Genomic DNA, 21,076 nt, shown 5'->3' on the forward strand with positions numbered 1-21,076 from the left:
GTGTTACATAATGCTGGAAAATCAGTAGGAGTGTATTAGCTACTGTTACTGCCTTGTTGTTGTCTAAAGGATAGGCTTGTGTGAATTTGGTAATTCGTCACGAATAGTTAAAGCCTAGTTTCTAGTGGTGTATTCGAAAATATCTATATTAATTCTTTCGAATGGTGTCTTTGTAGTTTCTGTTAGGACTAATGGTGAACTTAAGTTTCTTCTGCAAATCTTTAACTTTTGGCAAATCTTTCTCATGCGTTTATACATTTTTTAACATCTTTTGTTAGGTTCTTTAAATTGTATTTCTCCTTTATTCTCACAGTTTCGTTTATTCCTCGGTGTAAATTGTTTTTGCCACACCACAATAGTAATGATCTAGAATTTGAGGGATTTCGTTTTCGCTGTCTGTTTTAATTATATTTTGACAGATTATTAATTTTAATTCTTTGTCATCAGAAATATAAGAAAATATCTCTAGAATAGGTAGTTTGAATTTATTTCCGATACAATAAGTTTTTGATTCATCGAATTGGCCTTTATTTACAGAAAGTACGACAAACATATGTGATATTACTCTTTCGGGATTAAAAATTATTGCTATAAAAAAATATTTTTTGTCTTTTACAGTTTTACTGGATACAATACTATTTCTTCGGTTGCTATATTCTACATTTTATTCAAATATATCGTTTATTATTTTCTTATTAAGTTCCTCAAGTTTATTTTGCTAAAGTTTCTAAAGTTTGTACAATCCTTGACATGGTTAATCTTTATTCTTGAGAAGACATCTGCATTTCTGTTTATTTGTCCTGAGCGGTGTTCTATTTTATAATTGTATTCTTTGAGTTCTAGACGCCAACGCGCTAAGCGGCTTCTGGGATCTTTTATCGAGTTATTGAGGAAAGTCATGTAAGTGGTCGATGATCGGTAATAAGCATGAATTTACGGCCAAAAACATATGGTCTAAAGTTTTTGACTGCCCATACAATAACTAATAATTCTCTCTCTATAGTAGAATATTTTGTTTTTGCACTGAATAGTCTTCTAGAAGCATATACGATTGGTAAATCATTTCCTATAGGACTAGGGATGGGAAAAACCTACCGGTTTTTTTACTTCACAATAACCGGTTTTATCGGTTGTTTTTTTGTCCCGGTTATAACCGGTTTTTTATTTTTAAAGTAAAAACCGGTTATTAGGTTTTTACCGTGATTAGGATTAGGTTAGGTATTATTGTGGATACCAATCATAATTATTATTCACAAGTAATTATTCCATAAAAACCATAATTTTATTTTATTTTATAAATACAGAAACAAATTGCAAACTCACATCAGCCAGAAACAATTAAGTTTTATTATAATATTTCGTTGAAAAGGTATTTGTAGTCGTAATATTTACATAAGAAGCGATCTGGTACATCATCTATTTTTCACACTTGACTCTTGACATTGAAAGTGGGAGAATGGCTTTTTCTGATTACCAAAAATAATGTTCTGACTATGAATATCTGAATATCGAATTACCGATTACGAATACGAATCTCCCAGGATTTCCCTACGTTTTAAAAACGATACACCCATACAGGAAGTATTAAATGAGTTAAAATGTATCTGTTGTTATGAGTTAAAATGTATACAAATATACAAACGTGTTAAAAGTAATACATGATAAATTTTTTTTGATGGTAGTAAAAATAAAAGATGAATTGCATTATCCAATTTATTTTTAAGTAAAATATTTATGTTGATATTATTTTTTTTAAATCCCATTTGAAAGAGTCTGGGAAATTTTTTATAAGTTGAAATGGTTGGGGTGGGGAATTTTTTGGGTTTGGGAGGAGAGGAAAATTGGTGGGTATTTTAGAAGATTATATTTTTAAATGGTAAATTAAATTTGCATCATTAATTAAATACAATAATTGCATATTATATTGTACTCTCATAATATATTCAATGACAATAGAACCTGAATTATTTTAGCGCTCTCTGTTAAGCAGTAGTATAATAATTTTGGTTTACTGTTCTCTACATCGGACTACTGAAATTTTATCGCCTTTCGATGAGGCCACAAAGTAGATCTCGGGTTACCAGTACATTACTGCTAGCCATGTTATCCCCCTTGTGTCTATTATCGAAAGATCTTTAAAAAACCTCAAGCCAAACCTTAGTACAGCCCAAAAGTTATGCCAAAAGCTTATAACAAGCCTTTAAGAGAGGGGCACGAAGCTTTTACGAAACCCCCTGCTTTGCCATGCTACAATCACGGACCCGAGGTTCAAAAAACTATATCTGAATCCGTCTATGGCGGAGACAGTCACATCCAATTTAGGCTCGTAAGTTAGGACGTATCTTACCGAAATCAAAAAACTTTCTCCTTCCTGCTCCTTCCAAAATGAAGAAGCTAAAGTGAGTTTAAAATCAAACCCGCTTTGGTCTTCACACGATCTGGAGTTGGTGAACAATGGTTCCAGTTCTGATTGACTCTATATCTGCAGCAGCCTTTGCTGCCGAGATTAAGTGATCCGTTTTCATTCTAGGAGCACAACAGAACCTGTATGCCAGGCTTGGCTTTTATAGCTAAAAAATACATGTCGTTGGTTGGAAGTTCGGTGGCATCAGAGAGACTGGTGTTATCATTTAATGATATTGTGTCAGATGAGAGAAGCCGCTTAACCGACCAACATATATATGAACGAGTTTTTCTCAATAGGCTTCATGAAAAATACTGGCCAACATAATGCTAAATCCATTTAATTTAATATAACCTATTTGTAACCTTCTAACCTATACTTTTTTACTTAAAATATTACTTCATTCTACTTATATTATATATATATATATATATATATATATATATATATATATATATATATATATATATTAATCTTACGCTATATTATATTTAATAATAATCAATAAATATATAATAATAATAAAATAATAAATAAATGTAATAATTAGTAGAATAAAATGGTTTTATTAAAAATTGTGTTTTATTTATATTTATATTGATGTTCTTTCGATAGTACTAATTTTGATTATATTGATATCGAGTCGAATGTAGTATCGCAGACTAAAGTGGACTGTAAATGTAACTTTGTAACCTATTTTATTAAAAAAAACCGAAAACCGGTTTTTTGAAAAACCGGTTTTTTTGGCCGGTTATAACCCCCAGGTTAAACCGTAAGCAAAAAAAAACGGTATAACCGAAAACCGGTGTTTTGTCAAAAACCGCCATCCCTATATAGGACCTTGCGATAGAATGGCTCCAATTGCGAATGCACTAACGTCTGGGTCTGATATTAAAATATTTTTGAGGTGATTAAAGGCTTTTTTGCATTCAGAATTAAAAATAAAAGGTACGTCTTTTTGAAGGAGTTTGAAGAAGTAGGCAAAATTTGAAATAAATCTTTGGTAGTAACTGATTTATCCTAGGAATGATTTTATTTTTTTATTGTTTTTTGGTTCCGAGAAGTTCTGTATACGTGATATTTTAGCAGGGTTTATTTATACTCCAGATTCTGTTAGAAGGTAGCCCAAATATATTACTTCTTTCCTTAAAAATTCACAAGTATCTGGCTGTATTTTAAAATTTGCTTTTCGTAACCTTTTAAATAGTTCTGTCAGTCGTGATATATGATCATGAATAGTAAGTGAATAGATTATTATGTCTTATACTAAGCATCTTTCGTTTTGAACTCCTAAGAGGATGTTCCATTACTCGTTGAAAAGTAGAAGGGGCATTCATTAGTTCGAATGGCATGCGAACAAATTTGTAATATTCATCAACGGAGAAGGCTGTTTTCTGGATATTTTTTAGTTCAATTTCAATCTGGTAAAATCGAGACGCTAAATCTAGGGTTGTAAAATATTGGCATTTTCCTAGTTGATCCAATAGTTCTGAAATTTGTAGTAGTGGATAACGGTCTTGTACTGTAAGTTTGTTGACAGTCAATAACAACTCGCCATCTTTATTTTCCTAATCCATCTAACTTTTTGGTACAATCCAAACTAGGAATACATGATGGCTGACTTATTTTACTGACTCTGACTGGCTGACTCTTTTATTAATTTGTATCTTTACCTATTCCTTGTGTATTTGAGGATATCTGTAAGATTTAGTAAATACAGGTTTTTTTTAATTGCCGTATTGCCAGATTCCAGTAAGAACCTAAGAAGGTATCCATTGAATTCTGACAGGCAACGGTAGGGGAAATCTTTTTTGGAAATTTTCCAGACGTTAGGCCATAAACTAATAAATAATATTAAACATAAATTTCAGATCACTGGCTTAATTTCCTTCTCTGTTTTCCTGATCCTTTTTCTTCATCACCCCAGAAATCAGACAGTGTCCTTCTCTCCATTCTTTCTCTCCTCTCAACATTATGTTTACAACGTTTCTTTCATCCAGCTCGAAACCCATTCGCCTCTGGAAATCTCCCCTCTCATTTGCCCATCTCTGACAGTTAAAAATGTGGGCCCGGTACCCCACAAACAGTACAGTCTGCCGAGGTAGATTTGCCTATTCTATTTGTGAAGGTGCCAAAACTACCATGTCTGGTCAGAAACTGCGTCAGGAAGTAGTCTAGTTTCCTGAACTTACATTCCCACCACGGCCTTAGATCGAGAACAAGCTCCTTCGTCCATCTTGCCTTTCCGCTATCATTCACATATTCTCTCTGCCACTCTACTATCGTTATTTCTCTCTTATTCTCATCAATATTTACATCCATCCTCCTCGCATACACCCTCGCTCGCTCTTTGCGCAACAAAACGATCGGTATCACCGCTTCAATGACATAAAGAGCCTCATATGAAACTGTCCTATATGCGCTAGATGCCCTGAAGAGCATTCGCCTTTGCGAAGTCTCCATCAGCTTAGCGTATTTTGCAGTGTTTAGTACGCTACACCACACGGGGACATGGATCAAAGACTGCCAATACCCCATTGCAAGTAGGCCATATTTGCAATAGATTGTTTTGGAAAGATGTTTTTTTTTTTGTCAACTCTATATAATTGCTTATTTACGTGCCCGTTAAAATTACAACGAAGAGACACTATGTGGAAGCACGTCTCTAGGAGCAAAATTCAAATAAGTAAAGTAATTATTCCGGTGACTGCCGTTTCCGGCTAACCGACATTTCTCCGTTCTCGCCTATGCTAAATAAAAAATAAAAGAATCTGTAGAATTCTTGTTTTAATTGGCGAAATCTCTGTTTTGTTTAGGATTGTCAGACTAACATCATTAAAAGAATGAGGGATTATCCATAGCGGCAAGGTTTGGGTTGTGGAAATGTAGAGTAAAGTGCTATAATATCGGATAGTTCTGTTTTAAAGAAACCTGTAATCTGATTAACAAGAAACCTATGTCCAGTTTAGCATGGAGCTCTGTCATGGAATATTTTAGCGTCTCTAGTAAAACATAGAGGGCACTAGAGTAAGTCATTCGAATTTTTGCATTACAAGTTTTTACACGTGCTAGTCGTAAACGCAATTTTTACATATTCAGGTAAGTTTTTAAATTTAACTATATAGTTTAAGTTAGTCTATAATATGTCTACTCTAATTAAGTGCATATGGACAGTGGATTACTAAGGTTTTTTTAATCCATAAACATAACCTTCACAACGGGTGATAATTTGCCCAATATCAGAAGGTCGCACTGTCTTAATATCAGATATTCGAGCTTCAAAAACTTTTAAAGTACCCAAGAGCACGTTCGAACACTACGTAAAAAATAAAATAAAGTCACCTGAAGAACTTATTCAAACCAATATGGGACATCCACCAGTGTTTTCCAAAGAAATTGAATCGGACTTGGTTGATTATTGCCTAGAAATAGATAAAAGATTTTACGGACTGCGATCTTTTGATATTTGAAGATTAGCTTTTCGGAACAATTTAAAACATCCGTTTTCAACTAATCAGAAAAAAGGAGGTTACAAATGGTTGAGTTCATTTTTAAAGAGGCATCCTGAACTAACGTTTAGGAGACCACAAGGTTTATTACCTATTAGAATTAAAGGATTAACGGAAGAAAACGTAAATAATTTTTTTGAAATTTTGTAACCTGCGATGGAGACGGTGAAATTTAATCGTTGCCGAATCTATAATGTAGATGAGACAAGTATAACGTCTGTTCAATTAAAACATACCAAAATAATCACCTTAAAAGGTAAAAAGCAGGTAGGGGCCGTTACTTCTGCAGAAAGAGGATCACTAGTGGCTGTGGTTACCTGTTTGAATGCGGTTGATGGTTTTGTGCCCCCTATGGTCATATTTTCCCGAAAAAATATGAAGGCAGAATTGCTCAACGTGTGTCATGTGTCTAGCTAGATTCAAAGTCACATTTTCATTAATTGATTACATTTTATTAGCCACGTTAAACCAAGTGAAGCCGATCCAGTTGTATTAATATTGGATGGTCACTTCTCCCACACGCGGAACATTGACTCGATAAATTTGGCGCACCAAAACCATGTGATTATTCTTAGTCTGCCGCCGCATTCTACTCACAAAAAAAACCATCTTTTACATGTCTTTAATGAAATCATCCAAAATAACAAAGTTATCGATTCCTTCAAAAATATCTTAGTCGTTCCTATCCTTAAACCCGGAAATGATCCAAATATCGTGAGTTCATATAGACCAATATCCTTACTTTCTTGCGTATTCAAAACCCTAGAAAGACTTATAAAATTTAGATTAGATTGGTGGATACAAAAAGAGAATTTACTACCAGTAAACCAGTTTGGCTACAAAAGAGGTTTGGGAACTCTAGACGCTTTAAAAACACTTGTTGTAGATATACAGAATAACTTAACTAGGAATAAATATTTAACAGCCCTATTCTTGGATATTGAAGGAGCATATGAATCAGTTTGTTTGTCAACCTTGAAATTCAAAATGGTAAATTTCTTTCATTTGCCAATTGCTTTCGTGAACACAATTATCGGTTTCTATACAGACAGGATAATCTACGTCAGAGACCATAATAACAAACTAATAGGACCTCGACACAACTATCACGGCAACTCTTATATTAAAAAATCGTTAATTCTTTCAGATTGTCTTTCAGTTTTACAGAACATAAAAAATACTTGTTTGCCCAAAACATTATTTAGTAATCCTTATATTTTTTTTAATAAAGGATCAATTAAAGCACTTAGCAGACTCTGGCTTTAATATAAAATTTATTTGGGTTAAGGCACATATTGGACTCAAAGATAATGAATATGTAGATTACTTAGCTAAAACCAGTATAATATCAAGCACTTTATTGTCATATTCTTTATGTGTATCAGATGCCATTACGATTTAAAAAAAAACAGCTATCGACATGGAAAGATCAATGGAATCTTTACTGCTTTACAAACCCAACAAGATACACCACTTTACAACCAGTTATTCCACAAACTACTTGGTTTAAGAATTTTAAATCTCCACGTAAATATATAACTACCATAAATAGACTACGCTTTGGACATGCTTGTTATCCAAGTCATTTATATAAAATAAATGTAATTGAAGATGATAATTGTAAACATTGCGGAAAACTAGGTGATCTTGATCACATCTTTTTTGAATGTCCTAAGTTTCAACAGCATTCAAACTCTCTCTTCAAAAAATTAATTGAATTTAATATGTATGCACCATTCAATATCCAGTCGCTACTGGCTACAGGCTCACAACAAGTATATAATATCATTATAGATTTCTTGTCAGACACATGCACAGTTCTATAGAATTTGTACGCGAGAATGGAATTTTTCATGATCGTGTGGAAATTTAAATTTGTATTCTTTGTTTACCCTAAATGTTATAACACCTTATCCGTGGTCCAGTTTTGTTTGTCTACTAAGAATGTCTTGATGGGCCCCTAGACGAGAAGCAAGTGACCCTGTAAGTTTCCTTGTCGTATATTCTTCTATTAATTATCCGTTAGTTTTCGATTAGGGATAGAGTTGTGTATTTGTCTGATTGGAAAATCAATTGCAACTGGCTGAATGACTAATGTCTATGCCAAAAAAAAAATACTCACAAAATGCAGCCGCCGGACCTTGCTTTCATGGGGCCTCTTAAAACTTACTACTCGCAGTAAATTAAAAATTGGCTAAGGAACAATCCTGGAAGAGTAGTCACCTGCTATCAAGTTGGTTATTATCTTGAAAGAGTTTATGTAAGATGTGCTACAGCTGAAATCGCTATAAATGGTTTTCGAAAGAGGAATATCTGCCCATTTAATAAACACATTTTTCGAGAACACGACTTTGCCATTCACCATCAAGCGAAAGGTGACCGAGTTCCAGTTCCAAATCTACCACAGGCTGAACAAGAAAACCAAGTAACTCCTCCGAAGTATGTATCTCCTCCAAGAAGTATTGATGCGACCAAATGTGTGGAAGATTTATGTAAGAACATTTCTAATAATAGAGATTTAACAGTGCGGCCACAAGATATTAGCCCTTTACCCACCACTTAATTTTACAAGTCTAGTTTTAAAGAAAGAAAGTCCAGAAAAGGATCTGCTGCCTTGATTACAGGTACACCATACAAAGATGCCTTAGAAAGTAGTCTGTCAGAACAGAAGAGAAATAAAAGTATTTTAAAGGGAATTCCGAAATTAAAAATAGACAAATGTGAGCGTTTTAAGAAAACAAATAAAAATAAAGGAAAATCTATTGCTAAGAAGACAATGACAACCAAGGTTAAAAAGAAAAGTGCTAAGCAAGAGGAAGCTTTTAGTTCATCTGAAGAAGATGAGGAATTTATTTTATATGATGATTCTGACATGGAGTGTGGCATTGGGGAAGAGAAAGCAGAATGTATGTTTTGTATTGGACTCTTCTCCGAAGATACCTCGGGCGAACAATGGATTCAGCGCTCAAAGTGTTTTAAGTGGGCTCACACCGACTGCACCAATGTAGACAAAAAAGACACATATATTTGTGATTTCTGCCTCGATGGCTAATTTTATCCCGCTATCCTAATATCCGGTATTAGGAACATTTTTTTCAGTCTAAATTTACCGTTTTTTATAAAAATTTAAATTTTATTTTTTACTTCGTACAAATGATTTATTTTCGTTCAATAAATAATTCTCTATAGTCTATTACTTGTTTTGCTCCAAAATTTTCATAAATTAATTGACGTATTAAAACTAATATTAGGGTTCAAAAAAAAGTAAGTATCCGATATTAGGGAACTTTACTCTATGTGTTTGGAAAATGAAAATTTAATTTGGATTTTCTTTCTTTTTTATACAATTTCGTAGCCTTGAATAGTTCAATCTACTTAGAATTTAGTAAAATAATTAAATCCATCTTGCCGCATATTACTTATCATTATCAAATTAAATTTTATACCCGTAAAATATTATTTATATGGCGCCCATGATTCGTATTTGGCTCTTATCAGAGCTCGGCCACAAAAACGATCCAACGATCTTAAATTTATTCTTCAAACGAAAAAGACCTATTACGATTTAATAGTCTTCTTTTCTTTTTTTTAAGTTGCAATTACCATAATACTGTTTTTCAAACACGTATGTATTTTGTTTGCTTCAAACATTTTGTATGAATTCAAACTCAATAATTTCCGATAAATTTAGGTAAAATTTCAGAGCTTGAAAATACCCATCTACTATTCCACCAGCGGCGGAGCATCCACTATTATATAATTACAATAAAAATTTAAATTTTTGTTTTTTTGCGGTTTATGCATTTTTTTATAGAAACAATCAAATTCTAAAATATTTGCATTGAGTATTCAAATTGTAAAATAGTTAATTTGTATCGTTGACTAATTTTAGCTGGAATTTGCCTACCTACTTAATACCTTTGTCGTTTTTTCATTTTAACAAGTCCTTTTATTGTGTGATGTTACCATAGAATAAATGGGGCTTGGATGAAGTACCTTCTGTTCGTCTAGTTTGATTAAAAACTTTAAAAAAGCGCTTTTTTGTACACAAATATGTACAAAATTTGCACATAAAAATGCCTGCAAAAAGATTAATCACATATTTCGCTAATATTAGATTAAAATTGGCAGCTTCATTGGTTAGGTACAAAAAAATGGTGATATTATATTTTCTTTGGGCTTATTTTTACCTTTTTTCATAAAATCATTTTGTAAATGCTAAAATGTCAATATAAAATATTTAAATAGATGGACAATAAAATATACATATTTTTAATGGATCTATGGTTAATAATTTATGGTTGGCATTTCCAGTAAAGTTTTAATAGTTTTAATTTTAATAATTAAACCATGTTATTATGAACTTTGTAAAGTATAATATTCTTTTAATAGCTCTACACGTAATATTTCCATATTAAATATTTTCAAGCTCCATCAGAATATAGCGGAGACAAAATGCTCTTCGAAAGTAAGTACTTGCTTAGCTTTTATTCTGTTATATTTTATATATTAACTTAGATTGTTTGTAACAAATTTCAATATCATTTTTTATTTTTAAAAGATGGTTGGTATATTACCTGAATAGATTGTGATAATTGACTATATTGTCTCAGATTTCTCACCCCTTGGTGTACGCTATACAATTATTAATGCAGGATTACCTGATCATGAAGCAGTATATACAAAGTTTAACACTCTTAACAAACCATCTTTGAAAACCTAACGTTTAGGTAGGATTTTTTCACTCAGAACTCTCGTAAATTCCAATTTTTGTGCTTGACTTCTGGGTGCCACTTTCCCTCTGTGGACGTAGACTATAATTTTAGTGATTTTTTGGATAGGCTTGTCTGTATTTTCAATAAGGCATTTCCTTTAGTTACAATTAAGTCAAAACATTACAAACCCTGGACTACCAAAGGTATCCGCATATCAGCGAAAAATATACGTTCACTACTGTACATTAAGAAATTTACTACCAACGTCTTTGTCACTGAATATTTCTTCAAGTACAGAGAACCTATCTAAAACAGCTAAAAAATGTAATATCAAAATCGTCTGAGAAGCTCTAAATATGTTGTTAAAGAAACTTGGTCCATAACAAACGATCTTCCAAATAAAACTAACACAGCTCAAACATGTTCTCTTCTAAATCCTGAAAATCTAAATAAATACTTTGTTAATGTGAGTAAAAATATAAAATCAACTATTTTGCCACAACAAGATCCTATTCCCAATTCAAAAAAGGTCTCGAGTTCATTCTTTATAAGACCAGTTGATAGATCTGTACTGATCCAAACAATCAGTAGTATCAAAAGCAAATCTTCCTGTAATACTGATGGACTATCCATAAAAATTTTCCTAAATCTCCCAAAAAATTTGTTGAAAGTTGTAGTCTCTTGATCTTGGTCTTGCGAAAACGCAAGAACAAGACCAAGACCGATTATGGGCAACACAAATATTGACCGGAGTATTTATTCACTTTGATTTCTTAGTAAAAATTCTTAATCTCTTTGTTTATCATAATATGTTTTGCAGGTTGATTTTTCATTTTTTTTGCCTGGTGCATAACTCTTTCTTGTTTCTGTTATATTGAGTATATTTTATAATAATTTATTACCACTACAGCAGTTTCGGAAGAGTGTGTCTATTTCAAGTGAGTTATTTTTATTATGTGTTTAACACTATAGTCTTTAACTGAATAAGTTAAGGAGAGGAGAACTGTTTGTCTTAAGTTGGTCATTCAGAATTGGGTCTGTATTTTTTTAATTTGTTACCGTTAGCTTGTTTACGGTTCAGATAAATGTATACTAATATAAATAACATATATTGGTGCTATTACTAACCACATGCTTAATATTTTTAAGGTTGGGGTCACCGTATTCTAAAAACTAAGGATATTGCTAAGTTATTTCTATGGGTGCCTAAAGCCTTATTAAAATTAGTAATGTTATGGCCCGAGAAAGGAATGAACTTATTACTTATTAGAGCCAATTATATATTTCAATTAAGCATTAATCTGTTTATTGGGTATGGTTTTCTCCGATATACCATAACCTATAAAGATCAGTTCGATCAATTTGCATATGGATTATGTATCTGTATTATTCCAATTTTGGTAAGTATTACTACCAAAGTAGAGTAAAGCTACAAAATATATCGCATTTTCCCCTTGTTTCTTATTTTTAAAATACGACTAAGAGGATTGTAAATTTAAAATGTATCACAGATATTTTTATAAAGCGGTATATTTGAAAAGATTAATGCACGGCACAAGTCTTCATTAACAGTATCTTCTTCGTTTCCTTTTTTTAAACTTAACTCATTCCCTGCCACGATCCCCATTTGGGGATCAAATTTTTTTTGTATCAGTTGGCAGCAGTTATCATAAATTTTAAGGTAAACGGCTTTGTGTCAACTACAATATCTTCTATACTAAGTGACATAGAAATCCGAACACCCAGTTTAAATGATTTTATTTTAATAAAATTTTGTATAAGTACTTAATAAAGCATAATAATTAAACGATTAAAATTTCAAAATGATTGCATTGCCCTTGCTTTAAAGCCCTTTTACCGTTAATAATGTGTGGATGCACCCTGATGTGTTACGCATTCTCCAACGCGCCTAGGCATGCTTCTGATCAGGTGGTCAATGTCCTCTTGTGGTATCTCATTCCATATAAGAAGTCCAACTCCTCCTATTTTTTCTTTGTTTCAAATATAGAAAAGTTGATGCCCTAATTTAAGAGTTACACAGTCTTCTTCTTCGCGTCTTATTTCACAGAGAGCCATAACGTCCCATTTTATGTGTTTTAACTCTTCTTCTAATTCCAGTAATTTTTCTTTAGATGACAGTGTTCTTACATTGTACGTGGCGATATACATTTGTCGTCGTCCGTGGTAGCCTGATCTGACCCGGGGATTCTTCGCACCCCCTGTTTGCTATCTTTCTTGATCACTACCTTGACCAAGGAGGGCCTTGTGTTTCTTGTGTCAAGCATGCTTGGATTTTAGCCATACTCTACCGCGCTGGCCAGTGCGAGTTGGTAGAGGGTAGGATGAAGGTGAGAATTTTAAAAGGAAGAGATAGGAAAAAGGTATGAGGACCTGACCCCCTCAGGGGAACCAGAAGATAGCATAAGTCAGGGTCACTAATCCCTGTAGCAGCCTGTCTTCTACTGGGATTGTAGAAGAGTTCTACCTGCCACCTGCCTGTTAGTATTATTGCATGGTTACCTGTTATTTATTAAAGTAATATATTAAAATTATATTTTTTCCGTTATATTAACGTTAATTTATGCAAATATTAAAATAATTTAAATAACATATCAAATATAGAAAACTTTTAAATATTCAGTACTTACAAATTTGGCTCAAACTGGACAATAAACTGTATCCATATTCATAGATAGTATAGCCAAGTAGCGTCACTAGTTATTTTCGGCATTTCAAAAATCAAAATAGTTAACAAATTAAACAAGACTGGCAAAGCCTAAGTGTTCATTTTCACTTTTGAGAACAAAATGATTTATAAAAGAACAATTCTACTCATACCCCAAGCAATAATCTTTCAAAATAACCTGTTTTTACTGAATTATAATCGTTTACCTGCTACAAAAATACCAAGAATATTAGGTAGTATATGTAGATACTACCGGTAATACTGAAGACTGAAATATTGAAATAAAATGAACATTAGTATGTACAGTTACTTAGTCATACCATTATCTACGGTTAGATAAATATTATTTAAAATATTGAATAAATGGAAGTTCATGCATCTTATAAATATGCAAAATGCCAAGATATTTGCATAAAATATATAATGTGCATTTTGCATATTTGCCCAAGTCTAGTCATAACACTAATTATATTGGTCTTACTTTTAGCATTGTTTAAAAGGTCCCGCAATGTGTTACAATATCAAAAAAATGGAGCTCCTGGTAGAGCAAGTAATGCAATACTTTTGGCCGCATGATTTACTTGGTGGCCATTCCCAAAAGTACATAGAATCTCTTTTCTCTCATATTAATACACTTCAACTTTCATTTTTACTATTGGGTAAGCAGACATTATAAAAATTATTGTTTTGTATTCATATTATATTAATTTATTTATTCAGTGTAACTTTTTTATGTTTTACATAAATAATATTTATATCATTTTTTTATATCAAGAATATCTTTATTTTCCCGTTTTTTAAATTAAATTTGATAAATAATTTACGGAGATATTTGTAAAAAAGCAGTTTTTTGAACTAAGTTATAAATTTTATTAATTTTTTTATTAACAGAATAAAATGTTATTAATACATTCGAACATCGAGAAATTACCGTCTTTTAAATTTGTGCGCAATTTCTCCCCGATCTGTCAAATAGTTTAAAAGTTATTTAATTTGTTTATCCTTGAGGCTAAATAATTAAACTATTGAACTTGCTCTATTAATGATGCTAGACACATTTAGCAAATTTCATAGGATTCTTTTAGACTTAAACTATCTCAGAAGATAAATGCATATTGCGTTTTCATCGAAACTATTTACAAAATAAACGTTTGAAAAGGGGTATGTTTTTTACTTACCTATATACAATTGTAATAACTTCTACAGATTGAACCAATTTAAAACGGAACATACAATTTAATATATATCGGTTTGAACTGCATTTGAAATAGTGGACCAATATAAAACTTGGACAAAAATAAATCCATACCCGGTGATAGACATTGTATAAAATATTGTTCAACTATCAGTCTCCTTTAAAGGAAAAAGGAGCTTGCCTAATAGTCGGAGAGATAGAGCCGAAATTTTGAACTGATCAGTAATATGACATTTCTCTATTGGAATATATTCATTGTAACTGGGTTAAGACTTTGCCTTACAGGACGACGCCCCTCGTTGTACAGGGGGTGGCTATACAGGGATGAAGTTGTAAGTTTTTTCGGAAAAATTAACGATCGATAATATGGCTAAAAATTTGCCCAGAGTAAGATCTTGGTATAACTAGACGAAATCCCAAAGGGCTGACGCGAGAGTGGATACATAAGGGGTGGCGGACAGGGGTGAAGTTGCAATTTTTTGGGGAAAAATTAACGATAAGTAATATGTCCGCCATTTTCATGGCTTATTATTTAGCCCCTAAAAACTATAAATCCAAAAGGGCGGACAGCTGGGTTGGTACAGAGAGCCATAAAACGGGGTCAAATGTACCACTTGCCTGCGCATTTTAGGTCTCGGCAACAATTTTCAAACTAATTTTATTATGATATATTTATACCGATTGATTTGAAAATTTGTATGCTCACTTCTGTTACTATACTGAAAAGCGTCAAGTAGAGTTTTCCTCAAAATTTTCCAAAAAAATTTCCGTAAATGAAAATTTTCGTAATTTTTTGAGGTAAAATCTAATTTGTAGAATTCTTTCGATTTTCTGTCAGTTATACCATGATTTTTTTCCAAAAATTTTCAAACGATTTTTCCGATAAGAAAAAAAAATTTAGAAAAACTTTAAAAATTTCGTCATTTTTCTCACTCTCATTGATGTCATTACATTCATCATCTTCGTCACTTCCACTTTCAATAATATCACATTCATTATCTGCTTCATTTTCAATCACTACTTCTCGAACTGATTCTGGCATCTGAAGTCCACTAAACCATTTTAATTTATATGTTTCATCTTAAAACTCCCAACCTTGTTCTTCAACAATCAATTCTGTTGGTACTTTTTTATGAGCATTTGTCCAAATATTTGAAATATAATGAGTTCGCAGTAGATGTTGGTGTAATTCATCTTGACATGGTGGTAAGCTTGAAGCATCGAAATTTTTTAGTTTTTTTTTTAAGGTTCGTTCACATCATGCAACTTATACTGCCGGTTAAATAGTGAAAATCTGACATCGTTTACTTTGCTTTTTGGAATTGTTCTCGTCAGTCCTGTTCCATATAAGTGACATACGAAAGTTTCTAAGGTTTCAAAAACTTCATTACAATCGAAGTCAGTTTCACCAAGTTGAATAAAAGCATCTTTATACTTATAACATTTAGCGCATGCGTCTAGAATTACTGATCTAAATGAACGCGCATCATTATTATTTTAATATTTTAAAATAATAATGATGCAAAATTAATGTCCAAACAGAATTTGTAAAATTATAATTAACTAATGAAAAAAAATTCAATCAATTTGAAAGTTAAAAAAAATATTGAAAATATCTACAAATTAAATTTCAAAACTTAAAAAATTGATAATTCCACTATTAAATTGATTTTTATTAATAATTATTTGTAAAATGTTAAAGGAATTCTACAAATTGAAGAGAGCCACAAAATTGAATTTTATCTATTGATAAATAGAAATAATATATTTTGTATTTGATTATTAATGTAATAAATCAAATTTTTCCTATATCTGAACAATCATTATTTATGCAATATAAATTTAAAAACCTTTTTATTGTAATAAAAAATAAGTTAAATTACTATTTGTTATACCAAAAATATTTAATAATTAACATTATAAAATTACTTTAATTTAATAAAATATCAAATATCAAACATTTATTCAATTAAAAATTAATTCGTAAAATATTTATATTTAAGAAAAAAATGTGATTTGTAAAGTAAATATGACTTTAGTTTGGAAAAAATCATTATCAGAATATCATTTTAATGCTACAAAATATTCTATAAAAGATTAAGACGATGACGTAGAGTTTTATCAAATGTTTTAAAAAAGTTTTTCTAAATTTTTTTTTCTTCTACAAATTAGATTTTACCTCAAAAAATTACGAAAATTTTCATTTACGGAAATTTTTTTGGAAAATTTTGAGGAAAACTCTACTTGACGCTTCTCAGAATAGTAACAGAAGTGAGCATACAAATTTTCAAATCAATCGGTATAAAAATATCATAATAAAATCAGTTTGAAAATTGTTACCCAGACCTAAAATGCGCAGGCAAGTGGTACATTTGACCCCGTTTTGTGGCTCTCTGTACCAACCCAGCTGTCCGCCCTTTTGGATTTAAAGTTTTTAGGGGCTAAATAATGAGCCATGAAAATGGCGGACACATTACTTATCGTTAATTTTTCCTCAAAAAATTGCAATTTCACCCCTGTCCGCCACACCTTATGTATCTACTCTCGCGTCCGGCCTTTGGGAGTTCGTCTAGTTTCTAGTTATACCAAGATCTTACTCTGGGCAAATTTTCAGCCATATTATCGATCGTAAATTTTTCCGAAAAAAATGACAACTTTATCCCTGTATAGCCACCCCCTGTACCACGAGGGGCGTCCGCCTGTAAGGCAAAGTCTTAACCCAGTTACAATGAATATATTCCAATAGAGAAATGTCATATTACTGATCAGTTCAAAATTTCGGCTCTATCTCTTGGACTATAAGGAAGCGATAAGTGGTTTGACAGCATAATAACTGCTTGTTTAGTCTAGTTTTTTCAGTGATTCTAGGCAACCTATTTGGGTGGAGTTTTGACTTGTTCTTGAATGAGTTCCGAATCCAGCAGCCCGCTGAAGTATTGGATTTTTATAATATAATTATTTGACAACCTTTTGTTGGCCAACCACCTAGAGCGGAGTTGAGCCGAAATACATTGATTTCGTATGTTCCGTTTTAAATTCGTTCAATCTGTATATTTTTCAAGCTACAGACTTGTTCGTACAACCATCGGATAGCTGGTAAAAAACTCACATTAAAAAGGACCTTCTATGACCAATAGGAACGAAGATAGAGACTATTTTTAAAAAAATCATATCTCCATTGTTTATAAACACTAAGAAGTAAATGAAATTTTGAATGAAAATCTAAACTTTATATTGAAACTTATAGCTATAAAATTCATCCAACTTTTCAAAACTTACAGCCCTTCGAAACAAAGGTGCTTTCGGAAGATCGACATAGGAAAGTGAAGGAGATAACTTTTTCAGCTCCGTTTTTTTTTCGAGTCGGAACTCCAAATTGAAACACGTACAAAAATTTACATTATTTCGGCTTCCTATGCAGCTCTCTTTTTTTTAATCTGGAGTAGCTCGTCGAAAAATAAAATCAATAACGAATAACAATTAACAAAATAAATAACATTTTATTTTGTTAATAAAAAAATAATTAAAATTTTTAAATTAGTGCAAAAAAACTGCTTTTTTGCAAATATCTCCGTAAATTCTTTATCTAATAATATTCTTGATATAAAAAATGATATAAATATTGTTTATGTAAAATATAATGGAAAAAACTTATAGACAAAAAATCAAATTGTTACCATAAATTATTGTTTAAAAAAACGTAAGGTAAAAATACGAGTACTTTTTCATCTATTCGTCATCTAGTAACCCCCACCTATATCTTAAAAGCTTCAGATATCTGCAAAATATTTTTCGACCTTTTTTTTTAACCAGACTGGGCTAAAAGTGGTGTATGTTATTGTGAGACACAGATTATTATACACAGTATAAAATAGTTTAGTTTTAAGAAGTTGTGGTTTGACCTCCAATAAACACACATATATTTGTTATCGTCATGATTTCCTTGTGAAACCCCAAAATCCCCAAGAATTAAATATGCACAAATAAACATCTATTTGTCCATCTTTTTGATTTTCTTTTGAAACCCTCAAATCCCTGTACGTTTTAAAATATTCTATTATAACTTAGTATAACTTTAGTAATAAATAAATTTTTATATTTTAGGTTGCATTTATATCGTTACCATACTACCTTCACCAATACTTTTGTCTACAGAGAGAAGTTTACCCTTTCCGGTAAAATTTGATTTCGATTACACGGTTTCGCCCACATATGAGATTATTTATTTTTTCCAATGTTTTTTTCTGATCTTTCTCATAGCAGCTTTAGGAATTGGTGTAGACTTGATTGTATTGGCTATGTGTGCCTGTGCAGCTTCTCAATTTAAGTTAATTGGACATTGCTTTACTCTATTCGGAACACCTGCTGTAAAAAACGTAAACCATAAACTGGACGATATGTTTATTGATGAATTTTGCAGAGAACATAATGAAAATAAGAAGTTGCTTATTAGGTGTGTTAAGCATCAAGTAAGACTATTTAGGTGAGATTTTACTGTATACTATATTTCAGCTGTTCAAATTGTTTGTAAAATAACATTTTCATAATCATCCAAGCTTAACGTCATCTTGAAACTACTTTCTTTAGAAGTTATCGAGCTTTTTTATCCTAAAAAGACAGCAGGAAATATAAAAACAACCATTTTTTTTATAAGTAGCAAAGTTATTATTTTATAAAACGGAAAATAATGGTTTCTACACATTACGCACAAGTCGCTTATCTTTTTTTGTAGCTCTGTAGGACTTATGTGAAAGGAAGAAGTATTTAGACCGAAAATAGGAAAATATAGGAAACACAATGAAACTAATGAGAACGGACAATTCCTGATAGATTTCGCAAGAGAAAAAATATGATCATAATGAGCACATATTTCGAAAGAAAAGAAACACACAAGGAAACATGGATATCGACAGATAGAAATACTGAAAACCAAATAGACCACGTGCTTATCTTCTTTATACATTGCAACAGCAATGTATAAAGAAGATAAGAACATACAGACGACCAGACGCTGACTCAGATTATTACATGTTGGACATCAAAAGGGAGACCAACACAAGAAATAATAATAGCAGGAGACCTAAATGGAAGAACAGGGAAACGACAAAATGATAGCACGATAGGCCGTTTTGAAGAAGATGTGACAAACGATAATGGAGAAAGACTAATTGACCTGTGCGAACTGAACAATCTGAAAATTACTAACGGCTTTTTCAGACATAAGGACATACATAAATACACGAATGTACAAACAACGAGAAAGATCAGATCCATTATCAATTACATAATTGTTGGCAAAGGTAGTACTATCAAAATTAGAGATACACGAGTAAAGAGAGGAGCCGAATGTGGCACTGACCACCGATTAATAATTTCACAAATGGGGTTTCCCTACACGTTAACCACCCAAACTAGAAGGAAGAAAGAACACGAAGAAGACCAAGTAGAAAATGAACAGAAAGAAATAGAAATGAAGTTCAACCTAAATTTACTTCAAGAGGAATCCGTAACGGACCTATGCCAGTGAAGACTGGACCAGAAGTTACAGGAGTTCGGTTTCAGAAACGTACGAGCACGTCAAACACAGCATAAAAAATGCGGCATTAGAAGCTTTGGGGAAACTTGAGAAAAGAAATACCCAGCACAAAGTAAAAATAAACAAAGAAACCAAAAAATGTATTGAGGAGAAGAAAATTCTATATATGAAAAGTATGAGCACCCAATCCCCAGAAGACACACAGAAGTACAAAGAGAAGAATGAAGAATGGGAAGAAACATGTGCACAAATTGAACAATACATAGGAGGAACACGGAATTAGGAATCCTGGAAAATACTGAAATCTTTAAGGAAGAATGACAACGAAAAGGTCCAAATACAATACATATCATAAAAAGAGTGGGAAGACTACTATAAAGAACTACTCACAGAAAACCGCCCAGATTCCATAGAGACAGACACAGAACAGGAACAACAACAAAATCAGAATGAAGAACAGATTGAGATAACATTATTCGAAGTAAAGAATGCCATAAAGACTTTAAAGAACAAAAAATCAGGAGGACCAGGAAGAATCGTTAATGAACTAGTTAAGTATGGAACGGACAAACTACACAGAATTATACACGAAATGTTCAGTAACGCTATAAACCTGAACGAAATACCAGATGAATAGTCCAAAGCATATATAACCTCGATACATAAAAAGGGAGATAAGAAAAAATGCGGGAACTACAGAGGCATCAGTGTGATAGCATGTATGGGCAGGTTATCAACTATCACTATCAACTTTTATTTATTGTGTCAGTTCATTAATGTCGGTGTCCCGTTTTACGTTTTGGTAAGTCATATATATACATATTTTACAATAACTGTTTGTCTTATACAAGTACATTTTAGAATCTTGACAAAGGCAAGGGTTTCCTGCCGAGACGTTGATTGCAATGTGTGTGTGTGTGTGTGTGTGTGTGTTTGGTGAGTTGGCTTGGAAACTAGTCCTTTAGCCACAGAATTGTAATGTAAGATATTAGTTTTTAAATAATGTAACCAACTTTAAATAAAAAGTTACA

General features: G+C 32.0%; 1 long non-coding RNA gene across 1 annotated transcript; it reads left to right on the forward strand.

The window, feature by feature from the left end:
* Positions 1 to 11,793: 11,793 nt before the first annotated feature.
* LOC140449833 (uncharacterized) lies at positions 11,794 to 18,920 on the forward strand. The gene is made up of 3 exons (XR_011951896.1): positions 11,794 to 12,028; positions 13,802 to 13,973; positions 18,614 to 18,920. It is a non-coding gene; the product is annotated as an uncharacterized lncRNA (long non-coding RNA).
* Positions 18,921 to 21,076: the final 2,156 nt, after the last annotated feature.

The sequence above is a fragment of the Diabrotica undecimpunctata genome, chromosome 9 (genome assembly GCF_040954645.1).
Source record: "Diabrotica undecimpunctata isolate CICGRU chromosome 9, icDiaUnde3, whole genome shotgun sequence".
NCBI classification, from domain to species: Eukaryota; Metazoa; Arthropoda; class Insecta; order Coleoptera; family Chrysomelidae; genus Diabrotica; species Diabrotica undecimpunctata.